At 40.4% G+C, this 26,639-nt stretch overlaps 1 protein-coding gene across 2 annotated transcripts in view; it reads left to right on the plus strand.

The window, feature by feature from the left end:
- Window positions 1-26,639, plus strand: part of ELP3 (elongator acetyltransferase complex subunit 3) — a 1,566,942-nt gene that overhangs the window by 1,444,960 nt on the left and 95,343 nt on the right. The gene's annotated exons all lie outside the window — the stretch shown is intronic.

The following is a 26,639-nucleotide window of genomic DNA, read 5'->3' on the forward strand; positions in this document are numbered from 1 at the left end:
CACTCACCATTAAATCTTATGCTAAACTTAAAACTCCTTTAAAACCAAAGAAAACTGTACATCAGTCTACAGTTCAAAGCCCCATGCCTAAGAAACAGATGCTTAAGATGGCTGAAGATTTGATTACCCTTATCAGGGGTTCCCATCCCCCTCCTGATAAAAGACCAAGACAAGAGGAGGATTATGCATCCTCTGACCAGGTTTCTCTCTCCTCAGATTCTTCTGAGGAACAGGATTACACTTTTCCACCTTAGGAAGATTCTGATGCTGAAGACTCTATTCCCTCAGCATCTCCCCCTGAAGACTATTCCATTGGGGAAACGAGGGAACATTTCCACTGGGAAGGCCAGGATTACTCAGATTCTAAGAAACAGCTCCGAGAGTTCCTTTTAACTACCCCAGCACAGACCTCTTGCTATCCCTCCTGTTCTGGATATTGTGGATGATGATTACTTGGAGTCTAGTTTAAATCCAGACTCTCTTCCTCCTGCTCCAGCCAAACCAGACAGATACTACAGAGTACCTGACTCACACAAATTCCTTTATAAAAGCCCTGTAGCTGACCCAGAAACCATTTCCCAGAGTCCTAAGGGAGCTAAAGCTTCTATGGCTAAAAGTCCTGTGCCCTCTGAAAGGGATATTCTAGAGCCCTAGATAGATGGGGCAAGAAAATATACACTTCAACTACTCTGGCTATGAGAGCATTAAATTGCCAGTTTCACATGTTGAAATATCAACAATTTCTAATGTCTCAGTTAAAACAAAAAATGAGCACACATTCAGAACTGCCTGAATTCAAAGAAATGCAGGATCTGTTGCATGCAGCTGAACAGGTGGGCAAACATACTTTACAATGCGGCTTTGACTCATTGGAAGCATCTTGTAGAGCAGCTGTTACTGGCTCTGTCATACGTAGGCATGCTTGGTTAAAAGAACAAACCCTCCCTGACCATGTTAAAGCAAAATTATTGGATGCACCTTTACAACAGGATGTATTATTTGGTGTCAAAGCAGAAGAGGTTTTTAAAGAAAATGGAGGATAAGGCAAAGTCTAAATGGTCAAGGATTTTTTGCAGGTACAACCCCCTCGATTCAGCAGAAATTGGCCAAAAAAACTGGCCCTTTGCAGCTTCAGACAGATCACAGAGGGGTAAATACAGACGCCCAAGGGGCAGAGGTCAGTCACAGGGCCCTTACAAACCTCGCCAATGGGGTTCTGCTACCCAGAAAGGAGGAGAAGACAGGCCCCAAACTAGCAGAAGACAAACACAATGACTCTATCCTCAAACTACCAAGCAAATCTCTCCTGGCAACTCCCTTGGGAGGAAAACTAGCATTTTTTGCAGACAACTGGCACATCATCACAAAAGACAAATGGGTTCTAAACATTGTCTCTCAAGGATACAGATTCTACTTTCATACCTTACCAAGGAACAAAGGAATGCCAAACCTGCCACCAAATCAATGGGCAGAGGCACAAAAACAAATTACAGCTCTCATGAACATGAGAGCCATTCAACAGGTACCTAAACAGGAGCAAAGACAAGGATTTTACTCAAGACTCTTCCTAGTCCCAAGAAAGGACAAAGCATGGAGACCCATTCTGGATCTTTCAATTCTGAACACCTATCTGCAAGTACCAAAATTCAAGATGCTGACACTACAGCAGCTTCTTCCCATGCTGGGCAAGAATGCTTGGCTAGTCACTTTGGACCTCAAGGAGGCATACCTGCATGTCCCTATCAGACAAAATTGCAGAAGATACCTCCGCTTCATTGCAGGTTCAAAGCATTATCAATTCTCTGCACTGCCCTTTGGCTTATCTACTGCGCCCAGGGTCTTCACAAAATGCCTGGCACTAGTAATTGCATACTGCAGACAAAGAGGAATTCAAATATACCCATACCTGGACGACTGCTTTATTCAAGCAGAAAGCAAAGACATTCTTTTAAAGCATCTGGCATTTGTCAAACACCTTCTAAGTTGCTTAGGGTACACAGTAAACAAAAAGAAATCAAAGCTAGTGCCCTCACAAAACATAATATTCCTGGGTGCCAGCTTAATACAACGGCCCAGATGGCTTAATCTCACGCTAGACAAGCAACGACAGCTGTTTCGATATTTCAAAATAATGGCAACAAAGACCCAACTCCCTGCAAGAAAAATTCTGCAGGCCTTGTGATTCATGGCATCTTGCATACTACTAATACCATTTGCAAAACTGCATATGAGGAAATTACAATGGTACCTGAAAAGTGTATGGACTCAGCACAGCCACAGCTTGGAAACAATGATACCACTCATTCCCTGCCTTCAACAGGAGTTCCTATGGTGGGCACAGGCATGTCACCTCAACAAGGGTCAGCCTTTCACCTTACCCACAGCCAGGCAAACTATGACAACAGATGCATCGGACTATGCCTGGGGAGCACACATGGCAGGGCAAATGGACTACAGATCAGAGGCATCTGCATATCAATCAAAAAGAAATGCTAGCAGTACAGAATGCCCTAACAGCTTTCAAGGACCTTCTACACCCAGGACAACTACTAATAAAGATGGACAATACCACAGTCATGTAGTACATAAACAAGCAAGGGGGCACACATTCCTACCCTCTATGCAGGCAAGCAATGACCTTGTGGAACACTGCACTGTCTTACCAGGTTCAATTACAAGCACAATTCCTGCCAGGACAGAAAAACACATTGGCAGACGACCTAAGCAGAAACATCATGGATCCACACGAATGGAAACTAGAGCCACAAGTATTTGCAAAGATAGCTCAAAAATGGGGACGCCCAGACATAGATCTGTTTGCAAGCCCCCACAACCACCAACTTCAAAAATTTTGCACAAGGATCTTCCATCCACTAACTTGGAAAGTGGATGCCCTCTTATTCAGTTGGAAAACATTAACAGTGTATGCCTTCCCTCCACTACCTCTTCTAGCAAAGGAACTGCTGAAAGTCAGATTAGAGAGACCACAAATGATACTCATTGCACCAGACTGGCCACGCCAGCATTGGTACCCAATTTTAAGGAATATGGCCCAAGGCCCACCATGGATTTTGCCACAGATTCCTCACCTGCTCACCCAGCGAGATCATCAGATTCTACACAGCCAGCTCAAGACTTTAAACCTGGCTGCATGGCAAATTACCTAAACAACCAGCCAACACCTTTATCCAAAGCTGTTATGGATGTCATTCTGGAGGCCAGGAGACCCAGCACCAGGAAAACCTGTTCAGACAAATGGAAAAGATTTTGCGCCTGGAAACAGGCTAAAGGCCTAAACCCCCTTGATCCAAACATCCATCAGATTCTACAGTATTTAACTGAGATGTTACACAAAGGACTTTCCTTTTCATCTATTAATAACACGCCTCAGCAATTTCAGCTCATTACAGCACGGATCCTCCTTTATTCTCACATCCACTCCTGAGACAGTTCCGCAGAGGGGCTAAGAACTTAAGACCGCCAAGGAGAGCTCCAACACCTACTTGGGATCTCAACTTTGTTCTGGAAAAGCTTACACTACTGCCCTTTGAACCAGCTTTTTCTGCTGATATAAAATTTCTTTCATGGAAAACTGCCCTACTACTAGCAATAACCTCAGCTAGAAGAGTCTCAGAACTACAGGCACTAATGGCATTGGAACCTTTCATCATTTTTCTTCAAGACAGAGTCTCTCTACAAACAAATCCTTCCTTTATTCCAAAGGTGGTATCCAGTGTGGCCCTAAACCAAACCATTCACTTGCCCACCTTCTTCCCAAATCCCCAGAGCAAAGGAGAAAGACTCCTGCACTCTTTGGACATTCACAGGCAATTACGTTACTACTTGGATAAAACTAAGGCTTTCAGAAAAACTGACCAGCTTTGTGTAGCCTATGCTACAGGATCACAAGGAAAAGCTATCTCAAAACAGACCTTTTCAAAATGGATAGGGCATTGCATACGTTTCTGTTAAACACATCATGGAAAACCAGTACCTGCTAACATTAGGTCCCACTCCACCAGGGCTACAGCTACATCAGCAGCCTTTCTTAGGGGAGTGCCAACCAAGGATATTCTGGAAGCTGCTACTTGGAGTTCAGTGCACACCTTCACCAAACACTATCACTTACCTCTATACTCTAAGACTAGAGCTGGTTTTGCCACTGCAGTTTTGCAGGGCTTACTAGCTTCTTCTAACCCTGTCTGACTCCTCCTCCCATCCTTAGCTTTGGGATTCAACCCAAGTGTGATGACTGCAGCAGGGTAACACGATGAACATAGTACAGTTTTGTACCTACCATAAATGTAGATGTTCGAGTGTTCACCCTGCTGCAGTCCTGGTTACCCTCCCTCCATCCCCTCTGGACTAGCTGAACTTATCTCTACCACTCTATCCTATAGTACCTCTGTGGTGTATTTGCTTGTTTTATTTTTATATAGCTATATGTGTGTTTTATATATATATATATATATATATATATATATATATATATATATATATATATATATATTGCCTACCTATTGGGGGCACCTGACATCTGGGGCAAGAAAAACTGAAGAAAATGGTGTGGGATGCCTCTTGTATACCCCTGGCGCACTGACGTCAGGGAGGAAGTTGCTGGACCAAGACTTTGGAATTCGGGCCGACTGCGGGACCGCCTGATGGCAGGATAACCCAAGTGTGATGACTGCAGCAGGGTGAACACTCGAACATCTACATTTATGTTAGGTACAAAACTGTACTTTTTGTCATTATTGGTGCATGCATTTTCTTTCTTTGTTTACTGGAAAAATGTTCAAAACAATAAATTTAAAATGCCCTCTAGCAACTGTACTGTATTGTACAAGGAATGTAATTTAATACAGTCAGGAAGGTGTATCAAAGAGCATGTGTATGTTTCGTGTTTAAGGGGCCTATGATTTGAAAACAGGCCAAAATTAATCTTTATCTACCACTGGCAAAATGTATTTTCTTTGAATGTGGGTTTCAATGCTGTTTCAATGAATGTGAGTTTCAAGGGCAGAGAAGTTTTAATGCTAAGTCTGTTTTCATTGTGAGACTGCATTGCTTTGTTTAGCAGATATCTATTAGTGTTTATGCTGTAAAATATAAAATAAAACTTTCAAATGAAATCCATATCATTGCAGAAGTAAAGCAGTATGCCCATTACAGTGTTTGACGAATGGAGCGAAATAACCAATGAATGGGACATTGGAATGGCTGCAGGGGGACGCTCCATTCGACCATGATTTTGTGAGGGGGGGGAAGGGCAGCAAACTCAGACGGCCCCTGCTGAACTATACCTCTCAACTGTCCAGAATTTTGCAGAATTAATAGATTTTTGCTTCTTATTTTTGGTTTGTTCCTCATAAAATTTGTGGTTTTCTGCCAGATCATTTAGGAATGAAGTCACTAAATATGACAGACATTGAGTTTCAGACGTCATAACCTTCAGAAAATGCATGCTACAGCAAGACCCGTTATTCTGTCAACTGTCTTTTTAGTACTGTTTGTATGTTCCCCCAATATATTTGGCCTTCTCCAGATTTCCTGCATTAAGAGGTATGTGCAAAAAACCTCTCAACTGTCTCCAATTTTGGCTCAAAATGTTGCTCTCCCCCTAATAATCCCTCTGCAAAATGGCAATTTTTGAAGAAAACGTGGAGGGTTTACAATTATAAATAACTGTAATGATCAGAGTTATAGATTACTTTTATTTCAGAAATGCATGTAGATGCTCTTATTTTATCAGCTGCTCAAGTTAACACTACTAATTTTAAAAAGGTGTCCCTTCTTTGACAGGTTCCCCGCTGTATTGTGTGGCAATTTTATATTTTTGCATAACATATTTGGTCTGTTTTTAATAAAATTGTGGTTTTCTGGCAAATTAGTAGCAAATCATTAAAGATTGAAGTTAGAAAATAATGGCAGACATTTGAGTTTCAGATTTCATACCCTTCAGAAAATTCATACTAATGCAAGACCTACTACTACTCTATTATCTTTCTAAGTTTATAAGAGCAATATTTAAAAATTGTCTTTATTTTTGGGCCTGTGTCCCAATTCTATGTATGGCTTTGTCCAGATTTCTTGCTCTGAGGTTGAGAGGTATGAATGTCAGTGCCATCACCGTCAGCCAGAGACATTTCAAACTGTGACCTACTTGTTGCACTCCACTCCCCATTGTAGTGGCTCTGGATGTGTCCAAGCAAGGTAAGGAGCAGTTATGCAGTGTAAGTGTGCAGAGTATTCCCCCATCCAAGGTCGACCACAAGTATGACCGTGGCCTTTCATCTGTCCTTGATTTTGCAGAATGTTCTTGTTTTCTGTCATATTTTTATACTGTTGATTTATGCTTCTTATTATTCAGGAAATGCATGCTGTCACAGTGCCCTGTTGCGCTGTATTAAAGTAGCAATGGTTTAATGACCATCAGGTAAGCTTGTCCGGAGATTGGAAAATGCAAGTAAGCTTTAATAAGCATACTGTTAAAGAATTACCAACACTGAAAGTCTTTTCAGTGTTGCCATGCAGAGAATATTTACATAATTTAATAACGTATAAGCCTTAGGTATTGAAATGCATATGACAGTATTTGTAATAAAAGACAGGATTACAGTATTTTCAGAAGCTCATTACATTTGTTGGAGACCTACAGTTATCTTTGCAGGCTTTACCCGTAAACTAAACAGGATGCCAATCTGTCATGTGTGGTCCATAACTTGTGCAGTAATCCTTTAAGCAATTTATCTTGAGCTTGTTTCTTGTTAGCTGTTCATTTTTTTACTTTGATCATGTGTTTTTCCATGAAACAAGTAGATAGTTGTCAGGCAGCAGGTCTTTTTTGAATAAGAAACATTTTTACAAGTGGGGGTATCACAAAGATTGCTACTTTCAGCATGTTACTTGGTAATTTTATAAAGCTGAATATAAATTATAATTAGAACTGCAGTGCAAGGAGAAGTGGTTTTAGTGGAGTGCTGCTTGTTTTTTTTTATACTTGGATTTTGACTGGCATTCCAGTAATGTATTTAAAAAGCAATTTATTTTTTCATGCATCACAACCTTTGTGTTTTCATCTTTAAGTAAGTTGTCATGTAGCCAATGCATTGAAATATTTTTTTCTTCTACACTTCATTTTGTCTTGATTGGACTTTCGTAATGACGGTTTGGTGCCTAGGGCAGCATATTTAAAGTTCCAGTTGTTGTGGTTTTGAGCATAGCTCCACCCCTTTCTAGTTGGTCACACCCCTTCCCATTAGCCCCACCCATTCAGCTATCTCCTGCAGCCCCCCTTTAATTTGAAGTCACAAGCCGCCACTGCTTTGATCCTTCAGGAAAAAATATTCTGGAGACAGCTTAGATAAAGCAGCTTGGATCTCGCATCCTCCTGTTGACATTCCCTGATTGCTGGAATAAATTTGTTTTTCTTCTGCTTGGTATACAGTGAATAAACATTTTCTACACTCTACTGTGTCTTGCTTTTAATACATTGCCTTTCTGCCACAGTTTTGTCAGGATCAGCTCTTTCTGCTGGTAAAATTGCATCTTTACTAACACAGATCTTGGCTACGTTCTTCTAGCCAAGTTGGGAGCATACACACAGTGTGCCCTTTCAATCAACAGATCCTGCTGTGGAATACAAGTCTAGTTGCTTATTTGTGCCTTCATAAAATTACTACAGTCTGTCCCTTCTTGTTTATCTGGTACAGCAGAAAAATTCAGGTTTTCCCTATGTGCTCTGTCATCTAAATTCTGCAATTTTTGAAACATCTCTTCTTGAGCAGTCTCATATTTGGCCAACATTTTTTTCATTTCTACTTGTGATTTTTGCAGTTTTGTCAGCTCATCTGAATACCTGTTTAAAACTTTCATTTTTTCCAGCCTTTTGTTGTTTGAGTTGATATACTTCTGCAGTGTTTTGTTTATTTCCAGCTCTGAGCACATTTGACTTATTTTTATCCTCTAGATTACTAGAAGCCATGTCTTATCTACCAAAGCTGGAGCTTGAACTGCTTTTTGCCGAACAGCTACAGAATTCTTCCCAGTGTTTTCTCTTTACCTTTTGTAGTTGATTTTCTTTCAGGCTGTCTCTGTTTCTTCTTTGCTGGCATCCTGGCATCCAGGCAGTGTACTTACTAGCCAGTAACTGAATTTACTAAAAGTGACAGAGTTGCTGACCCTTAGCTTTCAGTTTCTTTTTCACACCGGGATAACTGACGTTAAGTTGTTGATCAGTGTGCAGCCATCTTGGAAAGTCCTGTAGGAAATTTACACTGAGAATTTGCTTTGTTGATGTATATATAGTGTAGATGTGTAACAGCCATGGTAGTCTAGCCTGGAGAGGTGTAAGAGCAGAGCCAAGTGAAGTTTTGGTCTGATGTTGTCCATTTCATTATTTCTCATGATAGGGTCTTAGTATCCTACATCAGATCTGATCCGACCTTTCCAAAAGACTGTTGCTTCAAGTCTTGAGCTCTGCCCACTCCATAATGCCCTGCACCAGCCCTAATGCCTCAGATCTTGTTTACTGCCTTCCTGGATAGACGTGATTACAATCGTCTCAATTTTCCTTTTTTTGTCTAATTTCTTCTAACTTTCTCTTCTCTTCATACTCTTATTTCATTCTTTAACCTCCCCTTCTGGCCAAGCTTTTTAGTAGGCTAGTTTCTTCTTCCCCATTTCTGCCTCCTGTACGGCCTTTGGCCCATGTCTCTCTTCCCTTCTCTGTATCAAAAAAAAAAAGCTTTCCCAGTATCTTTGTTTTGATATTCTTCAGCTGTTATCAGTTAATAGTTGTGTAGTTGTTGGTTACAGTTGTGTAGGTGCTTGTACTCTCTTTTTCTGGTGTGTGTGTGTGTGTGTGTGTGTGTGTGTGTGTGTGTGTGTGTGTACGCCTGGTCCATTAGTTTAGCAGTGTCGGACAAACCTACAGGTTTTAAACAATGCACTTCTTGTGGGCAAAAAAATTCCGAATTTGGATGCCCACAAGAGGTGTGTCTCTTGTTTGGGTGGCTGTCACTTAGATCAACAATATGAAGTGTGCATGGGAATCAACCCTTGTGCCTTAGTGGATCGCCACAACACACTCATTTTTAGAGGGCTTTACCTTCATCTGGAGCTCAGACACCTGCTAAACCTTGCATGTCCAAAGAGCCCAAGAAGCATCACCTTCCAGTTTCTCCAGGGGGTTTCAGCTTCAGTGCCTGAGAAAAGACCAAAGCTGTCAGATCTGTCTTCTTTGGAGCAGAGGAGCTCCTTGGATTCAATGCCTCTTTCATCATACTTGCCCTCTCCAAGGATCTGACCTGCTTCGGATCCGAAAGTTTCCAATCCGAGGTCTAGGAGCTATACACCAAGGCATGAAAATTCCCCTTCTCAGGTTAGGTCTTCCCATTTGTCAGTTTCTTCAAGGTTCTCCAGGCTGTCCTGATCCGAGATGGACAGGATGATGGGGAGTTTGCTCAAGGCTCAGATCGAGATGGGACTTTTACAATCTCTGACCCTTCTTGGATCCATGAGTCGGCTCCGAGGCTCTCAGAGCAGGATGGGTCCTGGGCCCAAGGCATCAGCACCAACTCCATGGGTATAATTTCAGCTCCAATGTGGTCATATCCATCTCTTTTCCTCAGGACATCTCTCAACAGTTCAGGGTCGGTGTCTGAAGGCATTGAATCCGGGGTAATCACTTCCATTTCTCCTAGGACTATTTTGGCTCCAAGGAGGGAGAGAGAGAGAGATCCCCAGGTTTTTTGGCTTTCAAGGTGGCAGAGAGGGCATTCTCTAGGCCCAGGGATGTATCTCCTCCCCCAACCTCCCACTGGATCCTAGGCAGTCTTCATCCGGTCCAAGTCTTGATCCCAGTTCCCTGTTAAAAAAAAAAAAAAATCAGTAGTGTAAATGTTCATTGTATTCAAAGTTCAGTGTTGTCATCTCAGTAAATTCAGCTTCAGGTAAGTAGTCTTTCGATGATTAGAAGTAGACCCGTATATTTGTGTGTGTGTTTGTATATGTGTGTGTTTGTAAAAAGGCAGTACAGTAAGAAAAGGTGTCAACTTTCATAAATACTCTGTGACTTCATTTGCAGCAAACAGGGTATCTTAATACATTATGTGAAGAAAATATTTCCTGAAATGAGTATCGGAATATAAATGCACTGTTTTTTTATATTAGATTTCCATTTGTTAATTCATTTTCTGATAATCACTTTTTTTTGGTCAGGTTTGTGAGGCGGTGTAGAAGCCTATTCAGTAAAGATGTGTAAGAAGTAATCCTGAGTAGGACAGCAGTCCATTACAAGATATCCATATATACATTCCCACATGCCTTTGAAACCCATGCAAACATAGGACCAGACAAGCATGTTTTCACAGAAGACATTCCAGCCATGAATAAAACTGGAGAAGAAAGTGCAGTCAGGCAGCTGCTCTAACACCGTGACACCCTTTTATAGATACATTATTGCACATTTAATTGATGACATACTAGGTGTTAAGTACAAGAAATCTGTTGCAAACAGCATTTTATATACTGTGCCACTGCTGAGCTTAATTTCAGAGTGTCCCATTAACTGCAGCATTTCTTTTTTCCAAAGAAGAAGAAAACTTTCAAAGACAGATGCGTGGTTGAAGGGTGCATGTGAGCTAGCTGGAATTGAATCGGTTCTATTAAGCTGTAATCAACTTTGAACATGGGTATTGTTTTAAATAAGCTGCACTTGTGTTGTGCTGTTGGGCGCATATAAAACATCAGCTACACACTGAATTGTTGTGTACCAAGCCACGTTTCCTGGTGATGCTTTCCCCTTTCCATTTTTTTTCCTGTGTTAACATTTCAAATGCATCACTTTCCAGGACAAGGAAATATATTTCATCATGGACCTAATTAACAAAGACATAGGGGAGCTCCAAACTCTAGATCTCATGCAATTTGGTTTTGCAAAAGGTAGATCATGCCTGCTCAACCTGGTTGACTTCTTTGAGGCAGTCACACAGCCTACCTCGATCTGGCCAAGGCCTTTGATACCATTCCTCACTCAGGAATTATTGATAAACTCACCAAATTAGGCATCAACCTCTGTATCATTAGGTGGGTTGCAAATTGACTCACAGATAGAACCCACAGCGTGAAAGTAGCAGACTCCAAATCATACTGCCAACAACTCACGAGTGGAGTCCCACAGGGATCGGTCCTGGGTCCTCTCCTGTTTGGCATCTACTTCTCAGAAGACTAGGCCAACACAGAGGGCCTCTGGCTGACCAAGTTCACAAACAACTGCAAGCTGGGAACCTTATTAACTCCCCAAGTGATACAGACATCCTACAGAAACGCCTCATGAGACTAATGACTGGTGTCAAAACCATGAACTTAAGCTTAATGCCAAAAAAATGCATTGTCATTCCCTTTGGAAAAACCTCAGTTCTCACTAATTGTCACATAGATGGGAGCCCACTGAACACTGAAGGCATTATAAGAGACCTGGGGACACAGGTTGACAACAACCTCTCCGACCACCACATTGCCACTGTGGTCAGAAAGTCCTTCTATGTAGCACACCTCATTACCAAGGGTTTTTCATCCAGGAAGAAAGAGGTCATTATCTCTCTCTACTCTTCCCTCATTAGGCCACTCATCGAGTATAATGCCCCATTTGGCATGTCCCTTACTAGATACCTGCAACAGCTGGAGAGGCCACAAAAGTCTCTCACAAAGAGGATCCTAGGCTTTAAACACATGTCCTAAAAAAACTCCAACTGTTCTCTGTTTCATATCATCTACTAAGAGGCGATCTCAGCTTGACTAAAGCGATGTCTGATCCAGCCCTGTTTGAAATGCTACATCTAAAGAAATCCGAATACCTCTGTGCCACACGCTCCAGAGACCTCAACCTCATTACTACATCTAAAGAAATCCCAATCCCTCCTTACCATATGCTCCAGAGACGTCAACTTCATTAACACTATCAACAGAACATGCTGGAGGGACAGGTTTATAACCCAGAGACTGCCCATGCTCTGGAATAGACTCCCCATACACATCAAACAGATCACCTCACTGGTCGTCTTCAAGAGAAATCTTGATGAGTGGATGGGAAATAGAAAATACAGCCTGGGGATCATTCCAATGGCTCTTCTTGGTAGAGGCACTGGTAACTTAGCATTGGGTGGCACAATGCCAGGGATATCTATGGGCTAGGTTTGTTAGAGGCTCCAGGGCCATTAGCCTCGTACACACCTGTGAACCTATGTGTTGTATATTCATTCCATGAGAAAAAAGTAAAAATGTTCATTCTTGTTAGGAATTGAATTTAAAGACAGTTTGTAGTAGAAAGACTATGACTTCTATAATAAATCTTAGAATCGTCTCACACATACTCTTCTGTTTTACTGCTGCTTTCCCTAGATTCTGTGGTGCTTTACATTAGCACCATATCCATATGTACACAGCTTGCTGCAACTTATTTATACTGTTTCCTTTTATGAAATTTCTGTAATACATTATAAATCCTCACATTCCAATGAAATGACAACTTTTGTCATTTCAGCATAAACATAAGCACTTTCATGTAATATCCATTACTACTACTTCACTGTACAATTCCAAATGATTTTTTGTAGCTGAAAAGTAAAAAAAAAAAAAATAGCTTTTCCACATACCATTGTCTTATTATTTTAATCTTCTGCAACTCTCCTTCTGCTATACCAATCATTCTATGTATAAAGAAAAACATAAAATTTTACTCAGTCCTAAGAGAAAACACAATCATTGTACACATAATTGATTTTTGATTAATTTTTCACTGGCAACAAAATAGGCAGGCACATGAGAAAAGAAAAACAGGAATGTATGTGCAGCAGGCTTTGACCTATTTTATATGCATTAATGTTATGATTTATTATACCATGACCCCCTCATTAATATTCCAAAACGTGCACGCTGATTGGTCAGCATGCACGTTGTAAATCGACTTATACTAATGGAAAAAGGTCCGGTCGCCCGGACTTTTTTCATTAGTATAAGTCTTTTTTAAAACACGTCTCTCTATGTTAAAGGAGTTTAACGTAGCGACACAGGTTTAAAGAAAGCAACGGAGATCGCCATTGCTTATTTTAAAGCTGTCTCGCTATGTTAAACCCATTTAACATAGCGAAACAGTAAAAAGCAACGGAAATCTTGCTTTCTCCGTTGCTTTTGCCCACAGCTCTGATGTACTGCGTAGGCATGCGCAGTACATCCGAACTTCCGCGGAATACCAGACAGCTGCGGAAGGGCAGTAAGGAGGCATTATACAATGCCATTATTTAAGAAAAGTAATTATTTTTTTTCTTAAATGTCATTGTATAATAGCAATAACCCACTTCTGGGTGTGGATAATGCTGGATTTACCCACGGTTGGCTTTGTTTGGTCCCTCGGGACCATGCCAACCGTGGGTAAATCCAGCTTTACCCACACCCAGGCATGGGTTATTGCTAAAATAATCCATGGGCTTTTTCAAGTTGCTGTCAGTCATATGATGAGCTTAACATCCAATTAGGTAACTGGAGAATGTAGAAAAGAAATTCTTTGTTTATGTTTTGTTTAATTTGTAATTAATCATGTTCTGCACTTAGTGTAGCTTCCAACTTAATTAGAAACAAAAAGAAAATGTCACTAGGGTTCTGTATCTTTAATTATTAATGAGGTTCTGACAGTTTGACACAGTCCCTGGGATTCAAAAGCATTTTCTGTGTCATCGTCAGCAGTTGTGCACAATGATCAGCTATGCACAGGATGTGTGTGATTAACCAGCAACCACGAGTGGTGGTGACTAAGCAACTTAGGTGTCTGCATTATATGTTAATGGGGGTCTATATTATAACATCGAAGTTGTAAAGCCTTGAATGTTATAATATCGAACCCACTACATCGAAGGGTGAAAATAGCAAAGCCCTGGAACACCGAATTCTTACCTAGGGCAAGATTTCGGTGGGCCATTCCATGTCTTTGCAATTTCCTCCACGGAGGTGCGATAGTTACGGACCTTAGGGTTAGGGTGCGGGTTAAGGTAAGTGGATAGGTAGGAATGTATGTATGTATGGTGTAGTGTAGGGTTGGGTTTTGTTAACTGTGTATGTGTGTGTATTAATTAGTTTGTGTATAGTTTCATAGGGTATATGTGCGATAGTTACGAACCTTAGGGTTAGGGTGCGGGTTAGGGTAAGTGGATAGTTAGGAATGTATGTATGGTTTAGTGTAGGGTTGAGTTTTGTTAGCTGTATATGTGTGTGTATTAATTAGTATGTTTGTGTATAGTTTTGTAGGGTATGTGTGCGATAGTTACGGACCTTAGGGTTAGGGTGCGGGTTAAGGTTAGTAGATAGATAGGAATGTATGTATGGTCTAGTGTAGGGTTTTGTTAAGTGTATGTGTGTGGTTTATTTATTTTGGTGTGCTTGTGTTGTGTTTGTTTCCCGGAACAACAAATTTTTTCCCTGGGAAAGAACATCGCTATTCTGAGTGTTCGATGCTATCATATTTCGAAATTCCAAGTTTGAACTTATGGTGTTTGATATTTTGGAATTTCGAATATATGATATAGACCCATTAATGGTGGTATAATGACATGATAGTGAGCACCAGTATTAAAATGAGGGAATTGGTGGATGCAAATGACAGTAAACAATATGGCAGAGCAATTCAGGAACATGTATATTTTGCAGATGGATGTGCTAGCTCCCAAGTAATTGACGGTCATAAAATCCTAGATTTGTAGGAGAATAGTGGAATGATGTTTGGAGTAGCCCCAGCAGTAACAAACATGTATATGCAACAAACAGTACTCACCACTAGTAGTTACAGTATTGCTCATCATTCCTCATGGAAACACTGTGTTGTCTGACTTCACTTAATATTTCATGGTCTTTATGACACTGAAGTTATAGACAGTTACTATGTGGATTTTGCATCACCATACAGAAGCTGATCAAGATTAACCACCCTCATTTGCAGGCTGTGGAAGTAGTAGAGTTCCTGTCCCAGTAGATACCATGGTGATTATGACTTTGAAAGTACGCTACAGGTACTTTTCAGTGACTGAGAGATACAATAGGGATGACTCAGGCATTTACTTCAGAAATAAGCCACCAGTTCCTCAATGCCATGCCACAACATGTGGGGGGGAGCATATGTAGTTTCCTTGTACTTCAAAGGAGAAAGCCAGCACCATTCAGGAATTTGATAACAAAGCCCATTTTCCTGCGGAGCTAGTAGCCATAGATTGCACCTACATTGAAATAAAGGCCCCACCTGCTGAACTGAGAAGATGATATGTTAACCATAAAGTTTACCACTTCATCAACTGTCATTTGCAAGCCATCCAAGTAGTACCCATGACTCGCACGTGTGACCTATATCCATGATTTTATGAGGGATGGTCTTCCCCAGTGGTATCTTTTACAGGTGATGCTGGATTTGCCCTGGAGTCATGATTAATGGCAGACATCAAAAACCACAGATGGTGGCAGAGTGGCTACACCAAAGCCTTGTCACAAACCTGGGTCATCATGGAGCATATTTGGCCTGATGAAGGCTCATTTTCACTGCCTAGATGTATCTGGTCTTACCCAGCACATTTGCCAAGATATTCTGTGTATGTGCAATGTTACATAACATAATATTGTGCAAAAGAGTTCAACAAGGAGTGGAGGAGAAGCATGATGAGAAGGGGTTCCTATTACATTATTGAAAGATAAAGTAATCGAACGCTCAGAACTTCGAAACAGCCTCATTTCGAAGATCACATTGTGGGATCGCAGTGCAGTGAAGACTGGGATATTTGCCCTTTCCTCACTGTAGTGCGATCTCGGAGTTGGAATATGTATTTAGCGGGGGGTGTGGGGGGCACAGCCCCCCCACAATAAAAGCTTCAAAATACAGCCGTTTTGAAGTTCTGAGCATTCGATTACATTATCTTTCGATAATGTAATATGAACCCTATGAGAAGATAGTGGAGGGACCTGGCAGTAGGAAGGGACCATGATAGACAAAGGCAGGCACAGTACAGCATGGTACTGGCTAAGAGGCCGGCTCATAACTGTGGGCTAGATTAACGCATATAAAGAACAGTACAGGTGATGCTGACAAACCTACCACCAAGCTCTTCTTACCCATGCTTAGGCTGACCATACTGCATCATATTACAGGCTGCCCAAGTCATAAAGCACAGAGGACAGGCTACAATATTTGCACAAGTGGGATGGCACAATGTGCATTGTCTTACACATGGAAATGTGTGCATGATGATCTAATTGGAAAACAATATTTGTGCTTGGTGTGTAAGACATGGGGTAGGGCTTACGATACAATGGTCTGGGGTGAGATACTTTTACCATGTGTGTAGAAATAAAAAAAACAGTACAAAGGATTAGTCCAGATAAAATCTCTTTAGATAGCAAGTCTAGGAGAATGATACCGTCCCTGTGGGAGGAATAAAGACACCTTTTTGAAGTTTCAAGTAGTTATTCAATTAAGTAGGTAGATGGACGCGTGTTCTTGTTCTTATACATTACATTCAACAAGTCAAGTTATTTAAAGGCAGTTATAGACAGTGGTGAGAGGGAACATGGGAGCTGATTGGAGGAAAATCAGGGAGATGGAAAAACAAGGAAACAATCCCAAAGCTTAGAGTTTGGTCCCTTCTTTAAATATTCCTGAAAGAACCATGAGGGTTTAACAGCTCAGCAGCCTGTGGAAACCTCATTCTTAGTTAAAAGTTTTTTTTTATTTTTATTAACAGACAAAACATATGACAACACACCATGAGTTGCTACTGTAGAACCATATTTGAGAAAACACTTTCACCTGAGCTTCAGTAGGTCCAACTAATAGCGTGATTTACATTTTAATAATTGAAAATGCCTGCTTTTGTAAGGCTATCACCAGAGTTTTAGCCTGTTTTGTATCGCATGTAATATGAGAAGCTGTCTCCCCCTTTGCGGGGCTCAAATTCTTTTAAGCAGATTTTGAAAGCTTTATTACAGAAGTTTTTCCAGTCTGGACTTGTCCTTACCAATGATTGTATCACATGTAATGTGAGGGGCTGTGCCCAATTCTATGGTGCTCTTATCTCTTGAAATGCATCATGAAAAACTGATCTTCTGTTTGGCAAAAAAGGTTTACATTGTCTGTTTATAAGAGCTCATATACGTGACTAATTCTTCTTGACAGACATTTTTATATGCAGGGGAGGTAGTCACTTAGAGCTACACTAGGTGACTCCCATTTTTGAACAATGCATGCATCCAGAGAAATATTTGTTAGTGGAAACAAACAATGGTGCTCATTTTTACAGAGGTCATATATTTGTATAAGTAGGAAGAAAAATGTAAGTAAAGTTTGAGATATCAGAACCTTTTGTTTAGGCTTTCTGTGCCCGTGAAATAAAAATCCACCAAATGGTGAACTGCAGAATATAAAACAATTAATAAAAATAAGAATCTCATATCTTTGTGTATAGGCAAACTGTTCCTATGGTATAAAGAAAACAACACTCTTGACTGGTACCCTGGGGATAACAATTTTCACTGTACTGCACATTAGAAAAATGTTGTTAAATGCAGACCAAGTGACTAGAATATCAATACCTGGTTGCTGTGTGGTATCTACAGTGAGAAGGGAGAATGCCACTGATGTCAGCATGGTTCTGTGATGTTCCAGTCTGTGGACTTAACTGTCAAGCCTCTTCTTGGGTATAACAGTTAGTGAGGGCTCTTCTGTTCAAGGGTGTTCCTGTGTTCAGGTTCCAGGTAGTAATGAAATTGGTGCTCTTCTGTTCAGATTCTTCCTCTCTTCGGGTTTCAGATGTTGAAGTCAGTGCAAAAGAAGGCTAGATAGCTCTGTGCTTTGGCTAGATATAAAGGGCTGGAAACTGGGAGGGATCGGATGGAAGGGCAGTTAACCAATCTCCTAAGAGAGGGAGTGGTGCCATGGAGCCTAGAGGGGCTAGATGATGTAAGACGCTGATGTAATCAGTATGGATGTGGGCTGTCAGTCATACTGGGAGGCTAGTGTTTTGCTGTAGTTTCTCACTCATAACAACTAAAGGAAAACCCAAGTCCCAAATGAACAGTAGAAAACATTTTCAAATAATTGAAAGTTGTTGTTTAAGTTTGTATATCTCATGATGTTAAAATAATTTTTCAAACTCCTGAAAGTTACTACTTAGATCTGTACACATCCTGAGATCACAAAACAAGAGAGAGTGGCTTATTTCCCGTGTTATTAGTTCACCAGATTAACTATTCCAAGGTAGATGCAGTGATCGACAAATCTAATTTTTTTTTTGGCTTTTTTATATTAACAGCAGCGATTAGAGTTAATTAACAGTTTATGTCCAAATTCTTCATCAAACACTATAGGTGTTTTAGCTATATGATTTATGGTTTAGTTTCCTGAGTGCAAGCACGCTTTTAATAGAAAAGTTTGAGTTTAGACCAGGGTGGTGGTGGTGGTGGGCATCCAGCCATCTGTCAGCATATCCCCTTTTTTCAAGGATGGCATTTTTGTTCCCTTCAAGAGGATCCATAGTGAACTTATCCAGGCTACAGAGGAGGAAACCTCCATGATCTAGGAAATCGCAGCAATGCTTCACTAGTTGTTTTATCAGGATCTCCCACCATTGTCTGTAACTGCATTTATATAACTGACCTGTTGAATATAATGTAGTAGAACAAGAACACTCAGCCGTCTACCTGCTTAACTGAATAAACTACTTGAAACTTCAACAAGGCATCTTTATTCCTCCCACAAGGAGGGTATCCAAGAGAGAGTCTCCTAAATCTGCTAGCTAAAGTGATTTTATCTGGACTAATCCTTTATACTCTGTTTCTTGTTAGTCATGTCACCTTCTGGGTCATAGGTAGGATGCCAGACCTGACTCAAGCTTTCTGGATTACCTCTGTTTTATTTGTGTAGAAATAGGTATTGAAGGTGTGTCGATGTGCACCTTTGTGCGTGTGTGAGAGATTGCTAGGACACAGTCTCAGCAGGTGTTTCAACACTGTGGTGAGATGTGTGGGAATTTATCACAGGTTCTCATCCACAGGAGCTGCCGCTCCTGAGAGGGTTAGTGGCACTAGCAAGCCCATATGTAGAGGTAGGAGGTCTGCCTGAATGAGAGCGATGGGCAATACTTGATGTATCTGTGACATGAACTCCACTTTCCTGTGGGCATTCATGTGACCCTGCTCACCTCTGTTATAGATGGTGGGATTGAAGCGGTGGCGCTATATTTGCCTGACCTAGGCCTTCCCTGCCTTCAGCCACCCACAACACTGTAGGCAGAAGTGGAGAGGTCATGAAATGCTTGCCTGGCACATGTTGTGAGTAAAGGTGGGATTTCAGTCATGCAAGCTGATTATTGAACATGTCCAGTATGTCACGCATATGGAATATGCAGTTTCCTCAAGTCATCTCGAATGTCCTGTAAAATGTGTACCATCTCAGCAAATACTGAGGTTTTAGTAGCCTGACTATCTTTGATGGCACTGCACTTTTAGTAGGTCACAGACCTTGTGACAGGTGGTTTGGGGGGAGGCACTACCCATGGTGAGTATGCACACTGACGTCCTTTATCTTCCCCATGGCCAGAACAGTTTGTAGCGACTAACTGGGACTGTGTTGCAAAGGGACACATCCCTTCCCATCTAGATCTGTCTTCTGCTCTGTCCTTCATTTACCTGTGTATTTGGGATGGGTTCCACATGCACAGGGACCATGTCCACTGACTGGCCAGGAAATCTGGATTCTGCATTCCCTGTATCCAGCACAGACACTGTTTCAAATTTGCATTATTGTCATTGCCAGAGTCAGAATCATCCTCATTACATCTACTCTGTATGCAGTAACCTCAGACATCACCGATATAGGCCATGGACATGCCTGATGGAGATTCTTGGAGCCAATTTAGTTCCACTCTAGTATCCATTGTTGTAATTGTAATACATTTTATGCCATTTTTCATACTTTTGTGCCAGCCTGACACTCCTGCATTTTCCACACTACAAAATAGACACCCTGCTTCAGGCCATAGTACAAAGAGGCCCTATGTTGTACAACACGTGCCAGAAAAATGGGCATGACTGCAAGAGGCCAGCCATAATTTTCTAGAATGGGACAAAGTAAATTGCTATGGCTTCTGATGGCACTTTGTGTGGCAAGGCATAACACTCCAGTGGTTCCGCAACGAGTCAAAGTTCCTACATTTCCTACATTGGGACCACTGGAAGTGCTTGCTTGGGGACTACTATGAGGGTCCCCAGTATAAAGTGGATGCCTGGCACAGCCTTCCCTAAGCTGTGTCATATGTGACTGGCATACACTACTCTGCTTAGCAGTGCTGGAACCACTGCAGTAACTTGCAGAGGTGCCATCCTTATCTAAGCTGATGGGGAAAAAAGGTCAGAGTAAGGGCACTTGAATATTGTAAATATCTGTCTATTTTGTAGAGATAAAATAGTTGTCCTGTTCAGGAAAAATAGTGTGGTGTAGGCATGCTACTGAATGTTGTATTTATGCTGCTGTATTTGAGGTGGATAGAAAGGCTGTCCAGGCACAGGGATGTGTATTACTTACTTTTTGTAATTAAAAGTCTTTCGGGAAATTATATTCCTGCGTTAGTTATCTGACAGCAGCAAGCAGGTGAGTCACCCTGGGCTGGCAAGTGTGGGCATGTTTAGATGTACAGGTATTCCTGCTGTATCTTGGATGCTATTCAGAATACAAAGAGTACAGTTATTCAGGTAGTCTGTGTGTGACCTTTGTAGTTTAAGACTTGTATATACACAGATATTGGACTAGCAGGATAGGTAAAGAAGGGTTCCTGACTCACAGTGATGTCTCAGCACTTTATAGGCAGATTAGTATCCTCTTACATTAGCATCACAGGCAGAACTGTCACACTGTTAGAATGGCTACTGGTGATAATGCATCATGGCATAGCAGCCCTTACTTATTATACATCCATGCAATTAGTCAGATTTGTAAGGTTATGCAGCAGTACATAGATATTTTTGTGTCCTTAGCCTCCTTTTGTTTGTATGTTTATGAATCCACTTTCCTCCCTCTCCCTCAGTGTATCTGCACCATGCCATCAGTTTGTCAGTATTGTGTTTGTTTGTTGGCCCCTGTGACTGACCTTCAGTTTCCTACCATACCTTCACCTTCCATTACATCCTTCACTACCTTCTCTTCCTGGAAAAAAAAAAGTTGTACCCTCCCTCTCCTCATTGCCATTCTTATCTTACCTATCCCTTTATTGCTACCACCTTTTCTTACTGTCCTTTACTTCCATTTCCACACCTTTTTTATGTTTAAAAATCAGATGGAAGCAGTGCAGTGGCCACTTTAAAGAAGAGTGCTACTTTTCTGGTTTTCTTGCTTATTGGTGCACGTGCAAGCACTGAGGATCTTACACATACTAAGCTTGGCAATTTTTCTTGTATGACTCCCCAGCCACAGCTACAGATTTTCTTCTCTTCCTGCAGCTCCTGCTCCTGACATGAACAGCATTACTTTACTTATTAGCTGCAACAAAAGTTGTGAGTTTTCACTTTGTTAATCGGTAATGTGCTTTGGGCCTTATTGCATGGACAATCCAAAGATGCAGAAGGCATGCTTCTGAATCCCAGAGAGTATGTTAAAACAATGAAGTTTAAATGAGCTGCACCATTTTATTCTTTCTTGGGTTCGATTCCCAGAGTCTCCACTGAGCTACAATTCTGATTAGTTCTGACAAAAACAAAGATCCTTCTTTAGCCGTGAAAATATAAAGCTCTAAATAATCCTCTTTGTGTCATCATACTGGATGATGTTGTTATACAACAGGTGTGGCCATCACAGAGAGAGGCTGGGAAATAAAGCAAATGCAGCTAAAACTTAGTGTATGAGATATATGTAAGAAAATAAGCACAAATATACCCCCATTAAACACTCATGGGAAAACTAAAATGTGTGCTACAAGGAATATAAACTGAAATGTGTACAAAAATTACTTTTTTTAACTTTATTGAATTACCACTTGTGACCTATGCCAACTTACCTTTATATAAAAGTAATCAAACCATATTAACGAGTTCACATTTACAAACGTTATACATCACATGTATTATATAACCTATAATCTAAGCAACATTACATAATTTATTCAGTTTCTGCCTTCTCTTAAATCTCATTCCTCCTCCAAAACATTTTTTCTACATGTACTTTTCCCACAATTTTCTTTTTTTCTGTGTAATTTACTCCTACCCTTTTCTAAGGATTCCATTTCTGTTCTTTTATCTCTGTTAAAATATTCACTACTCCAGGTATAGTTGATCTATATTTTGTCTTCCATTTTCTATAATTGCTTTTTTTGGCAACCACCAGTATTAAACTTAAAAAGGCCTTACTGTATCTAGACAATTTAGATCCTATTTTCCAGCTCAAAACATAATTTCCTTACTTACACTCATTTGCTTTTCAAATATTCCTGACGGTATTCAGTAGAAATATTTTAAGGCTGCCAAATGATTAAACTCCCAAAATGTATACTTCTGTTACCTCTTTCTTCCCCATAACATTTCCAGCATTTGCCATCTACTTCAGGAAAATTTCTTTGGAGTCTGCTTCGGGTATAAAAGTATCTAGGTAAAAATCCTAAATCTTCTAGATTGTGTTGCATGTTTGAGAGACATACATACATACATATGTCCTCCCATTGCTACTATGTGAATTGCATATCTAATCTCTCTTCCCAATCTTTTCTGACCTCTTCTGATTGAACCATATAGTTAATGCAGTATTCTATATGCCCTACTAATTATCCCTTTTTAATAGCAGCTTATTTCCTAGATTTAACTAAAAACTCAACCAATGCAGATCTTCCATTTAGGTTTTTCCCATATCCCTTTCACTTTGTCTGTACGCTATTAATCTTTGATGGGGAGGCATTCACTGGCCTGCAGTCCAAATGTTGTCTTAGCCTCTTCCCTTTCTATTACTTTTAACTATTTGTTCCCAGTACCCTGGTTCCTTTGCCATATTCCACCAGTAAATTCCAGCCCCCTCTTTTTTATTCTGTGTACCCCTAATTGCAGTCATCTCTAATGGCAGAATTTTTTTTTTCATTTTTGTGTTGGCTTATTTCTTAGTATACATCCTGCTACTTTATGAATATAATAGTCTATGTGACTGTTGTTATTCTCCTTAAGGATCTGCATCCAAAATCTCTTTTGTTCCTTGTTTCTTGAATTAGCCCCCTGCTTAATCTTCCCTTTCAGCTATGAATTATAGCTTTCTGTTTGTGTTATGTATAACGGACTTAACTGTGTAGCTCTAAAATATTCCATCAAATCAGGTAATCCTAAACTACCTTGTTCTATTGGGAGGATCAGCTTATCCCACTTGTCTCTTGTCCTTTTCCCCTCCCAAATAAAGTCCTTCCATTCTTTATTAATTAATGTCAACAGCTTATTATCTGTTTGATATGCCTAACCTGTGTATAAAGCTAAAGGGGATAACAATATTTTTACTACTTGTATTTTGCTATCCATATCATTTGGCAAGAGGCATCTGACAGTCCTTAGCCAGGCTTTTTTTTTAAACAGCTGCATCACTTGGTAGCCCAAATGCCCCCCCCCCCCAAAGATATGCCCTTTAAATTAATAGTCTGCAGTGGCAGAGACAGCAGACGGCATAACATTATCTCTAATGGGAATCCAGTATTAACTTGTTCAAGTTTTCCACACTTGCGAGCAGCAGAATTTGCAAGTTGCATGAGTCTGCAGCTTAGGAAAATAAGATGACAAAGTTGATATTAAAATAAAAATATTTTATAGAAGATTTTAAGGGGCTGTAGCAATGTAGTGCACTAGCATAACATTCCCCTAGTTAGACATGCATTTTGTAGGTCAGGAGAACAATGGCAAGTCTGATTGCAACTGGCTTTTTTTTACTACAAAAACAGGATGTGATGATATGAGGTAGTGCCATTTATGCCAGGGAAGGTAGGGCAGTGCATTTGTAACATATGCCAGCATAGCTAGCAGGAGTTTTGTAAAGAATTTTATGTCATTTGACACTGATTTGTACAGATGCTTGTGTTAAAAATGTTTTTGTAAAGCTGCTTGAGTTAAAAATGCATCAACAGTGGGTCTTGCTGGACAGAAAGAAGATATACACATATGTTAGACAGTATTATTATAACTGATTAAATGTATGTGTTTTAACAGGGAATTCTGAGAGAGAATAGGTCAATCTCCTTCCAGCTAATTCTGAAAAATAGGTTGAAAATTAAATGGGTTGGTTTAGGCTATAAAGATTTTATCTTACAGGTCTCATTGCAGCCAATGACAAAAATGTCTGGGAAAACCAGGACTAGAAATCTTAATGTATTGTTCTTAGGGGTGAAATAATTGCTACCCTGGAAAGGGTGCAAGTTTTTGAAATTGTTTTATAGCTTTCAGATGCTGCAACAGATCTTAGCAAAGCTCTGAGAGTTTATTGTGTACCAGATTCAGGTGACCACATGTGAACCAGCACTGAAATGTCTCTCTAGATATTAGCAAGAGATATGATGGAACTCTCGCAACAGCACTTTGTTTTTCGGAACCTGACAGGAAAGATGTCTCTCGCAACCTCGCACCTCATCTTTCCTTGCTGTAGTAAACAACTCAAAACCTCATCTTGCCTTGCTGTAGTAAGCAACCTAACACACTTAATCTTGCCTTGATTTAGTAAGTAACCAGGCAACAGTAATTCTTTAGTCAGTCAGGAAAATATAGTGAAATTAGTTAAGTATTGTTTTTCTGCATCTATGTGAAGCTGTCCAACTGTTTTATTTTTCATATCTCCTGTGATTTAAACTCTGGTGGTTATTGTAACTACATATTCAGTATTCTCATGTTTTCTGTTTTATTATTAAATATTTCTATACCTTTCATTGTGGCCGGTCTTTTAGCGAATACTTTTAACATCTTAAGAATACTGATGCTTATTTTAGTGAAGGACTAAGAAACCCCTGTGTTCAGTCAGCTCAGCTCGAGCTGACTAATATTTTGGGTGTATGGAAGGTGCTCCGAAGCTTTGGAAGCTGGCCAACTGTTCTATCCTGTGCAGAATATAACCCATATAGTTTAGGCTACTGCAGTACTGATCAGTATGAAAAACATATTAGATTTTCCCCACTGTCCCACCGTCTTGTCCTTTTGTTCTTAAACTTGTTTAGTTATCCACCCCTTATGTTAATTTCACTACATAATTCCTTCCCTCTCTTCTGTCATTGCCTTTTGTCAGCTAGCACAAAATTATGTTTATGAGGTTACTTCCCTTTAGATATTTAATTTATTTGCCCTCTCACTGTATTCCATAGAAACAGAATACTACGTGCCCAGTCCCCTTCGTCTTGTTCTTTTAAAGTTAGTGACTCTCCCCTTAAAGTAAAGCTTGAATTACCCTCTCTTTCATATCTTCCTAACTGTTTAGTACACACTGCAATTCTTAGAATATTTAATCCATTTTTCCATTTTACTCAGTGTGTGTGTAACTTTCCTGATAGTTCTTGTTATCTTGGGCATCTACCAGGGGAAGGCAACACCAAGCCTACAGAACCCTGTAACATCTGGGACGAGACTGCTGATCATTAAAGAGCCTGTGGCCCACTGCTCTTCTTGAAGTTAGTTCTGCTGTTTTGCCTCTGGAGAAGCAAAGGGACATTGATTCCCTGCTTTGTGACGCTGTGATGGGACCAGCACTTGTAGTAGCCAATAGGTGAATCACAACTGTTCAACATTCGTGACAAACCTAATACTGTCTTTTCAATAAGTACTGCTAGATTAACTACCATCTAAAATAACTTCAGAGTATCTCCCCAAATACATCGTCCATAAATCATCAAGGTCTATTGTAGTAGTTTCCCAAACACTGAGTACTAAGCAAGCCCCATCCACCCTTTGGTAACATGGCTCAACAGTCTATTCTCACCCAGTCTGTGGCCAGTCTGATTGCATTAGGTGTTCTAAGATAGTGTAGCATCTGTGGTATGCTTACTGCCTGTTTAATACTTCTACTGCTTGATAGTACAACCTGTAAGAGATGTAAATATTTAAGAAACATGGAGGCAAACCTCTTGCATCAGCTCACTGTTGTTGATCAGTCATACCTCTACAACACCTAATCAACCACAGCACACTACTATACCCATATAACATGCTGAGGGTGTAAATAAAAATTTACCAAAAGCTTCCTAGAATTTGCTGTAAAGTATATGAAGTGTCATGGCTTCTAGATCCCTGTCTGGATCTGCTGTCACATACATCCTGCCAACTTCACTTGGACTTAACCTGAAATTAATTGCCTTGTTTCTCCAGTTCCCTTTTGGTCAATGATCCCTTTTTCATCTAAAAGTGTGGTTTGCTTCCTGTCTGGGTCTCAGGAAGAATCTACTCAACTTGTATAATAACAAACAAAATCAATTTTTCCTATGGGCAATGAAGCAGGACATTATCCCATTCTTTACTAACATTAATTTATGGCTTGGAAGGTTAAAAAGTGTTTATCCATCAGGAGACTGTCCAGGGCTGAGTAGAGGAACATGATTTTAGTTTATTGGAGTGGCAATGGGAAC

This window comes from Protopterus annectens, chromosome 2.part0 (assembly GCF_019279795.1).
Source record: "Protopterus annectens isolate FY-2018-M chromosome 2.part0, PAN1.0, whole genome shotgun sequence".
Classification (NCBI taxonomy): domain Eukaryota; kingdom Metazoa; phylum Chordata; order Ceratodontiformes; family Protopteridae; genus Protopterus; species Protopterus annectens.